This window comes from Peromyscus maniculatus, chromosome X (assembly GCF_049852395.1).
Source record: "Peromyscus maniculatus bairdii isolate BWxNUB_F1_BW_parent chromosome X, HU_Pman_BW_mat_3.1, whole genome shotgun sequence".
Taxonomy (NCBI): Eukaryota; Metazoa; Chordata; class Mammalia; order Rodentia; family Cricetidae; genus Peromyscus; species Peromyscus maniculatus.
This window is the reverse complement of record NC_134875.1, coordinates 54,789,561-54,799,692: the sequence shown is the minus strand read 5'-3', so window position 1 is coordinate 54,799,692 and position 10,132 is coordinate 54,789,561.

The window sequence follows — 10,132 nt, the reverse complement described above, 5'->3', positions numbered from 1 at the left end:
CACCCCCATTTCAAGCAAGCCCCTCACCCCAGCTTGAAACAGGTCTGAGTTTCAAAATTCTCAGAGCTGCCGACATAGGACAAAGTCAGGATGTTTGAAGGACTATCTGGTAACAATTGATTAACCACAGAATGCCCCAATGCCGGAGATAGTCTATAAAGTTTGACAAACAACAGGTTAAAACTACAAACTAAGATAACACAGAAACTCTGGAAAGCCCCTAAAACCTGAGCCAATCAGAATTGTACTCGTACTAGCCCTCCTAAATGATGTAACCTTATGGTTTTTACCTTTAAGAACTGAGCTTGCAGAGGAGTGGGCACCTCCTCCAGCCTCTACTGTGTTGGATGGCTTGAGGTTCCTTTGTCTCTGGTGGTCTCTTTGGGGGTCTCACAACGAGGGCATAACAACACACAATTGTTTAAATGTTAAAAAAGACAGAATTTTACATATGTCCCTGTAAACAGGAAGAGGATTTAAAAAAAAAGAGCCCCAAACAAAAGGTCACAATGTAACCAAGAAGAGAAACACTTCTGTTACAAATGGATATATACAGTCATTGCCATGTGTTTAGGGGTCCCAAATGAAGCCGCATTTCTTTATGGAGGACACCTCTGGGGTTTGCTCCAACCCTGCAACTAGTAATCTAGTGTACTTACAAGTAAACAAGCTTCTGTATTTTTCTTGGGTTGTTGGTTCCTCATGGTGTATAAGATTATATTCAACTAGGCATGATTGGGGGGCTCTGTTTACCATCCAAAGCAGGCTATATTAGACACCCCCTTTACCCTATTGGCCTGATAGCCCAATTGGAAAAGCCTCTGGTCTCACCTCCCTCCCTCTCCTCCTCCTTCTCCTTCGTTCTTCTCCTCTTCCTCCTCCTCCCCTCAAAGTAACCTGGAGCCAAGAGCTCCTTTGGGAGCTTTTACCACCCCTGGATATATGTTAATTAACTCCATTCCTGAACTGACCTTTTATTATACTTCAGGAAATGCACCACTTCCTAAATTATATACAGCCTGAGGTGACACAAGACTGCTGGATTTGTTTAAAAGCCAGACTTTTTTACTGTATTGGGAATAACTGTGTTCTCCAACTGGTCTGCTTGTCTGTTCCCAGAAATGCCCATTATGTTGGGAGATGCAACTGGAAACATCTCAGGTCTGGGGAGCGGGGGGCAGAGTCCCTGCAAGCTTTATAGCAGGCAGAAAATGATCCATGAAGAAACAAAACAAGAGTGAAACTTGGTTCAGCTTGATTTAGGTCTTTGCGAGTCTGACACCAGTTCATTTATTTTAGCCACATTTAAAAGCACAGCATAATTTTCAAAAAAAGGTTTTTAATAACAATTAACTCAGTCCCGTGAGTGCAACAAAACTTAAGACGTGGTTATGCTGAAGCTTTTGACTTAGAAGCAATGCTTAACACCAGGCGAACTCTGGGAGTCCAGTAAAAGAGAGAGAAGAGGGATTCTGTGAGCAAGGGGCATCAAGATTATGATGGGGAAATCTACAGAGACAACCAAACCAAGCTAGTGGGAACTCGTGAATTTTAGACCAACTGCTATGAAGCCTCCATGGGACTGGACTAGGCCCGCTGCATAAGCGAGACAGTTGTGTAGCTTGGTCTGTTTGAGGGGCCCCTGGCAGTAGGATCAGGATCTATCCCTGGTGCATGAACTGGCTTTTTGGAGCCCCTTACCTATGGTGGGACACCTTGCACAGCCTTGAGGCGGGGGGGGGGGTTGGACCTGCTTCAACTGAATGTACCAGGCTTTGCTGACACCCCATGGGAGGCCTTACCTTTTTGGAGGAAGAGATGAGGGGTGGTTTGGAGGGGGAAGGCTGGGGAAAGTGGGGGGAGGGATGAGAAAGGGATCTGTGGTTGGTATGTAAAATGAATAAAAACTTTCTTAATAAAAAATTTTAAAAAAGAAACAATGCTTAAGAGCAGGGTTTAGGGAGAATGACTGTGGAAAACACAATCCCTGTGTAAAGTACAAATGATATCTCTCTCAAGGATGAGTTTTATGGTCTAGAAGAAGTGCTCAAAATTTAAGGTGAAAGGGTCTGGAATAAGTAAAACAAATTCTGGGAGATACGGGCAGAGCCTGGCTCATCAGAGAGCAAAGGATCACCAGGTTGTAAACTGTCTCCTTTCCGAGCATTCCAGGAGGAACAGGTAAGCATCTCATATCATTGAAGAGATAAATTGTGTTTCACCCTCAGGGCTTTCCTGTGCCTATGTGTACACAAAGACGTTTTTGCCCTCTACACTCATGTCTTGTCACTGCAAATTACCTCCTTGCTAATTCTCCCCTTTCTGCCTCTTGTCTCGTGTAATATGAGGCTTGTGATTATTCTGAACATAGAAACTTATTTCACTTCCACTGGAACTTGGTTTGCCAGTTCCACTAGTCTCATTGACTATGTGACCTCAGAACATCTGTAATAATATTCTGTTTTATGTATGGTTGTGCACGGGCCAGAGGAGGGCACCTTTTCTTCCCCTTTGGGCTGCCCCACCAGTGATACAGGAGTGCAACCCCTCCCCTTGGCCCAATGTTGGTAGGAATGGGGGTGGTAGGCACTGCTGCATTGAGTGCTATGGTTCTGATAAGAAGAGAAATGGGCTTACAACAGATGAATTATCAGATAGGTGCAGACATTAGACGCCGTCAGTTCTCTATTGATATGCTCCATGCATAGAGTAGAGTAGAGTTCTTGGCAGAAGCAGTCTTCCAAAACCAGCCAGGCTTAGATTTGGTTTTCATGTTCCTGAGAGGTCTTTTTGTGACACTAGGTGAGGTGTGTTGCTAACAAATCAGCACTTAGCAAAGAGACCTTACAAAAGGTTAGAGTTGATTTAGATAAGGGACCGCAGGAGCTTGAGCCAAATAATTCCTAGTACCATAAAATGTTTGATTGGAACCTATGACTCAGAATCCTCCTCACTGGCCTGGCTGGCCCCTTACTCCTCCTCTTTATAGGACTTGTTGTGGGAACTTGTATAGTAAATTGCCTTTTAAAGTTCACCAGACCAAGACTTGCCTCAGTTAAACTACTGATGGTACTGAGTATTTATTCCTTAGCTAAGATTAAAAAAAAAAGATTTCATAGTAACTAGAGAAATGGGGAGTGAAATGACTAAGGTAAACACTATTTTGTTCTAACTTTATTTTGTGTCTGCCTAAAAACTTCTCATCCTTCCTTCCCCCCAACAGCTTCAACTGCCTTGGTAACACTTTGGGGACTGTCTATGACCCTGACCATGGTCCAGATATATTAACCAAAATAGTTGATGTTTGGGCAACTTAAACATAAAACTAAAATAACTATAAGGAAATGGAAATAAAAAAATAATTGTCATGCAGTGTCTGGAAAATACTGCTGAGATTTGCACAAAAGCAAATCCCTCGCCAATGTGCTCCCTCTCCCTCAGAGCACTGATGTAATCATAGTTTTGTCTTTTAAAACACTGCACCCCTGAGCTTGGTCACCAAGAGACTTTACAGAGGCATGAGCCTGCCATCAGTCTGGCCATTAATAAGAGGACGCAACACTTTTAATTGGTTTAATCAGTGTGGTTGTTAAGAACTTTCTTGGGTGGATCATTTCAAGGTATATGACACCAGGCCTGGCCCTCATTCATATTCTTAGCTACTGTACCCTCCCATTTCTCATTCTTACATTTGAAATAAAAACTATGAATCTCTTTCAATTCCACTCATGAAAATGTACTTGATAAAACTATAATAAATATTATTTAAAATATTCAGTTTTATCTATAAACTAGCAGAAATTAATGGACTCCTGAGACCTTTGTGTACTTTGCTCTCTAGAATGACTGGTCTTCACTTTTTTCTTTGTTTTTCAGTTAAGTTTTTAGGTAGGCATATAAATTACTAGGCTTCATCTAAGTATTTTTATACATAAGTGCTATTATGCTTTGTTCTTAATCATTTCCTTCCTCCATGCTCTCTGTCTCCTACTCCTCTCATGATCTTTCTTAGTTACATGACCACCCATACAAACACTTTTACATAATTTTAAATCTATGCTGGGCATATAAAACACACAGTATTTGAGTTTCTGATTTTAGCTTATCTCTCTTAACATAATGATGTATAGTTCCACCCATTTTCCTACAGATGTGTTGATTTACCTTTTCTCTGTGACTGAATTAAATAACATTGTACATATATACATTTTCATTATCCATTCATCTGTTGATGGACACCTAGGCTGGTTGCATTGCATGGCTATTTTGAACATTACAGCAATAAACATAGATAGGCAAGTATCTCTTGGAGTCTTTCAGGTATCTACCCAAGAAGGCATAGCTGGATCATATGGTAGTTCTATTTTAGGTGTGTGTGTGTGTGTGTGTGTGTGTGTGTGTGTGTGTGTGTGTGTGTTGTGCATATGTGTGTGATGAATCTCCATACTGATTTCCATAGCAGCAGTACCAGTTTACATTTACACCAGCAGTAACAAAGTTTCCTCTTTACCCATATTCTCATCAGAATTCTATTTTGTTTTTCCTTGAAGATAACCAATCTGACTTGGATAAGATAGAATCTCAGAGTCGTCATAATTTGAATTTCCCCAATGGCAAATATGTTAAACTTTTTTTTCAAATACTGAATTTTCATTTAGATTTTTTTATATCATAATTGTTTTTGATTCCTTGGGAATGTCACATCATGCACCCCAATCCCGCTCACCTCTCAGTCCCTCCATATCCCCCCTTCACCCTTGCAGCATTTCCCCAAAAGAAATGCCCCCCAAATCAATTAAAAACAAAACAAAACAACAACAAAAAATCCTCACTCCTCTGTCTTTCCAACCTCTAATTCATTCATCCTAATGTCATGGGGAACTGTGATGTGTCACACAGTTATACCCTTTTGTTCCATCAGCCCCATCCACAAAATGTCCATTGCAATGAGTCATTGGTCTGGTTCAAGACCTCTGGCACATCATCATCACTGGACCCTCACCAATACTCCTCTCAGACATCCTGCTGATGCCCTGAGTCATGGAGATCCTGTGGTTATTGTTCAGCAGGAGCAGTCCTTTCACACACTCCAGCAGGTCATAGATGGGGTAGATGTTAGGGGGGGCCAACCCAAGGCCAAGAATGTGGGTCTGAGTGCTAGCTGAGCTGGTCTGTCTGGGCCACTGGGACCCCTTAGGTGGGGTGCAGAGCCAGCTCTTCTAGGCCTGTGCCATCAGGGCCAGCTCTCCCATGCCCATGGTGAGGGGTGGGGCCAGCTCTCCCAAGTGCATGGGCCAGTTCTACCATGAGGGATGAGGCCATCTCTCCTGCTGCAGTGTTCAGTGAGGGGCAAGGCCAGCTACCCTGGGGCCAGTGAGGGGCAGGGCCGGCTCAGCACAGTCCTTGGACTTCAACATGCATGGCTTCTATGACCTGTGGCAACATGGGCCATGGACATCATCAGAGATCCCAGCTGCAGGATGAACGTGGACACAGATATGGTCCTTGGCAGCAGCTCAGGCCTGGATGTCACCATGGCCCTGGTGGCAGCACAGGCCACCCAGATCAGTATGACCCTGGTGGCAGCAAGGCTCTCAGATGCCAACATGGTCTCAGGTGGCTATCCAGATCCTTGGCATCTGCATAGCCGTGGGTGGTAACAGGAGCCACAGACATCAATTCAGACCTGGCTGCTGCTGGGCCATGGATCCAGACATGACCCTAGGCAGCAACCTGGGCCTAGATGACACCATGGCCCCAGGTGACAGTACAGGTCACTAAGATCAGTGTGGCCCCAATGGCAACATGGCCCTTGGGCACCAACATGATCACAGGTTATAGCCTAGATCCCAGGTGTCTGTGTGGCCTTTGGTGGCACCATGGGCCACAGAAATCAACACAGATCCCAGCTGTAGTAGTTCCATGGACCCACACATGGTCCTCAGCAACAGCCAGGGCTGGGATGTTACCATGGCCCCAGATGGCATCATAGGCCACTGTGATCAGCATGCCCCCCACAGCAGCATGGCCCTTGGACACCAGGTTGTAGCTCAAACCCCAGGCATCAGCACTGCCTTTGATGGTTTTAGGAGCCACTGACATCGACTCAGTTCCTGGATGCTTTAGGGCCATAGACTCAGACACGGCCCTCAGCAGCAGCCCTGACCAGAACAACACTATGGCCCAGGGTGACAGTGCAGGCCATTCAAATCAGCATGGCTCCTGAAGCAGCATGGCCCTTGAACACCAACATGGTTCCATCTGGTAGCCCAGACCCCTGGCATCAGCATGACCTTCAATGGAATCAGGAGCCATAGACCTTATTGACACAGACCCTGGCTGTGGTAGGGCCATGGACCTAGACATGGCCCCTAGTTGTAGCCTGGGCCTGGATGTCAACATGGCACCTTGTGGCAGTGCAGGCTACTCAGATCTGTATGGCCCCAGCTGGAGCATGACCTCAGATCCCCACATAACCTCAGGTGATGGCCCAGATTCTGGGTATTTGCATGGCCTTCGGTGGTTATTAGGAGCCATGGTACAAGCCATGGACCCAGACATGGCCCTATGCCATGGTCCAGGCTCGGACATCACCATGGCCCCCAGAGGCAACACACACCATCCAGATTAGCATAGCCCCAGCAGCATGGTCCTTAGATACCAACATGGACTCAGGTGTCTGACCATACTCGTCATCTGCATGGCCTTCACTGGTTACTGAAGCCATGGACATCACAGACCCTAGCTGCTACAGGGCCTCGGACCCAGACATGGCCCCCAGCAGCAGGTCATGCCCAGATGTCGGTTTTCCCACAGTAGCAGCACAGGCCACTTAGATCAACATGGTTTTAGTGGTGGCACAGCCCTGGGATATCAAAATGGTCACAGACACTGAGCATCCCTGTGGCCTTGGTGGTAACATGGGTCATGGATATCAACACAGACCCTGGCTGAAATAAGACCATAGACCCAGACAAGGCTTTAGACAACAGCCTAGGCCCAGATGCCATCTTGGCCCTGGGTGGCAAGCAATCTGCCAACATCAGCCCATGCCTGCTATTCAAAGAAAGAAATTTACCAACAAAATGATGAAGGAAGATTTCAGCAATTAAGAGCACTTGCTGCTGATAAAGAGGCCCTGGGTTCAAATCCCGGCACCCATATGATGGTGCACAACCACCCAGCTGCAGGGGACCTTTTGCCCTCTCCTGGCCTCTAATAATGTATCTGGCATGTACACACATTATTATAAACAAATATTTAAAGAATGAGTGGGCAAAATAACTGAAAAGAGAGTCTAAAAAAAATCTAAATGAGATCCACAGGTCTGCCTGATGCCATGTAGCTTAGGTGGGCAAAAGATACCCACAGAGTAGCCTGGGTCTTCATAGTCTAGGCTGCCTGAGGTGGGAGCCATTATGATGAGCAAGTGTATGGTGGAGAAACGGGAGAGAAAGAGAGGTGGAATGGTTCATGTGCTGTGACAAGAGGCAAATCTTTTGCCCACCTAAGCTACATGGCATCAGGCAGACCTGTGGATCTCATTTCATGCCACCTGAGAAGTGCATGTATCAGTCCTGTGGGCTTATACTGGCAAAGGACTGTCCATCCTATATCTGTCTTACCTTTTGAAAACAGACATTATTGTCCTCTCCTGCCACCAGAGATACTGCATGTGTAAGGATTATGGGCTATGACTGGGCTATGACTGTCCATACTCTATCTGTCTTACGTTTTAGGCACAGCTTTTACTTCCTCTCCTGCCACCAGAGAACTGCAGGTGTCAGGCCTTGGGCTTAAACTGGGGTAGGACTGTCCATCCTATATCTGTCTTAAGTTTTAGAAACAGCTTCTATCTTCCATTCCTGTGACCAGAAAACTGTACAGCACTAAGGTAGGACTGTCCATCCTGTATGTGTCGTACCTTTTAGGAACAGCTTCTAACTTCATTTCATGCCCGAGAGAACTGCAGGTATGAGGACTGTGGGCTTACATGGGGTAGGACTGTCCAGGCTCTGTCTGTCTTACCTTTTAGAAACAGCCCCTGCCTTCCTCTTCTGTAACCAGAGGTCTGCATGTGTGAGGCTGTGCTTGATGTCCTTCTTTGCTTTGATAGTTCTTTGTCCTTCTTGTTTCAGGTGCCATTGAGCTTCCCTTGTAGAGTTTCAAAACACTTCCTCTCTTTTTGCTTAGAATGAGCTTTACTTTTTTCTTTGTATCTCCCTTCTTCACTTACTCACACAGAGGTAGCCTTTATTCAGTCATCTTACCCAGAAGTCCTCCAAGCTGGATCTTTTTTTTAAAGCCATGAAAAGGGAGATGCAAAAGGAAATGTTGCCCTTTCTGATGAACTCTCAACATGGGCAAAATAGAACCAGGAACATTTTTTCATCATAAACTGTCACCATATGTCCTTCAAATTCATATTAACATTTCAAGAATGGACCAGTTAAGAGGCTGCAGAGAAACCTCAGTAGGTAAAGTAGGTACGTAAAGTACTTTCCACACAATCATAAAAGCCGAGTTTAGATCCCTAGTACTCATGTCAAAAAGCCAGGTGTAGTGGCTCACACTCCTGCTCCCAGTGCTGGAAAAGTGGAGACAGAAGGCTCCTTGGGGATTCCTTGCCATTCAGCCTAGCTTAATTATCCAGCTCCAAACAAATCAGAGGCCTTATTTACAAAACCAAGGTTGATGGGGCTGGAAAGATGGATCAGTGGTTAAGAGCACTGACTGCTCTTCCAGAGGACCCAGGTTCAAGTTCCAGCACCCACATGGCAGCTCATAACTGCCTATAACTCCAGTTCCAGAGGACCCAACACCCATGGCAAAACACCAATGCACATCAAATAAATTAAAATAATTTTTTAAAAAAGGTAGATGGCGCCTCAGGAACGACATTAGAGCTTGAACTCAGTCCTCCACATGCACACATGTAAGCACACACATAAACAAATAATGGACTGATTAATTATAGAAGGAAACATGGCAAACACAAGCCAAATTCTGTCTGGAAGGTCCAATCTTAAAATCAGGCTCTTGTAAATAGAAGTTTCTGTCCTGCCAGCAACTCCCAAATATCCAGCAGCTGCTTCCCAATTTGCCACACAGAAGCTTATATTAATTATAAGTATTCAGCTGGTAGTTCAGGCTTATTACTAATTAGCTTTTACACTTACATTAACCCATAATTCTTATCTATGCTTAGCCACGTGGTTTGGTATCTTTTCTCAGTACTACATTCTCATCTTGCTCCCTCTGTATCTGGCTCGCAACTCCTGACCTCACCCTTCCTCTTGCCAGCATTCTTAGTTTGGTCTCCCACCTGTACTTCCTGCCTGGCTACTGGCCAATCAGCGTTTTATTAAACCAATTCGAGGGACAAATCTTTACAGTGTATGGAGCATTATTCCACAGCAGGCTCTAGGAAGACTGATACCAAAAGAGCCTTCCTGAACATGCTCAGAGTTTAGAAAATGTTACCTCTGTGAAAAATGGAAACCCTTGTGCAGACTTGAAAACCATAAACAGATGACAGTGATCAAGCATGGTGTATCCCATGGATAAGTAAACTGAAGGATAGAAAAAAGCACGTGAGCACTGGGGATGTAGCACAGTTGGTAGAGTATTTGCTTAGTATCCACAAGGCATTGAATTCAAACCTCAGCTGAATACTGTGAAGGCATGTGAGAAAAGACCAAGAGGAAGTGATACAAATATGATACAAGTATACCAAAGGAGAAAAGTGAGTGATAATGGGGAAATAATAGTCAAACAGAAATGGTTGATAATTTTCCCCCAAAAAATATCATTAAGTTTAGAACTTATACCTAGATACCTCATTTAGTAAATGCTACAGGACAGCTACAACACAGACACTGCTAGAAGGCAGTAGAGTTGCCAAGTTTTTCACAGTATACCTGTCTGTGTCAACTGCAGAATGCCATAACACATTTTGAGAGAAAAGAATTATCCTCCTAGAGTTGTATTCTTAACCAAAGTATCATTAAGGATAAAGTTACAACAGATAGACCTCTGGACTTCCAGGAAGCTCCTTCAAGAAAAGCTTTGTTGCTTCAGCTGCTAGATAGCAGTCACATGCTAAAGGTCAGCGATGAGTGCCTTCAGCTAT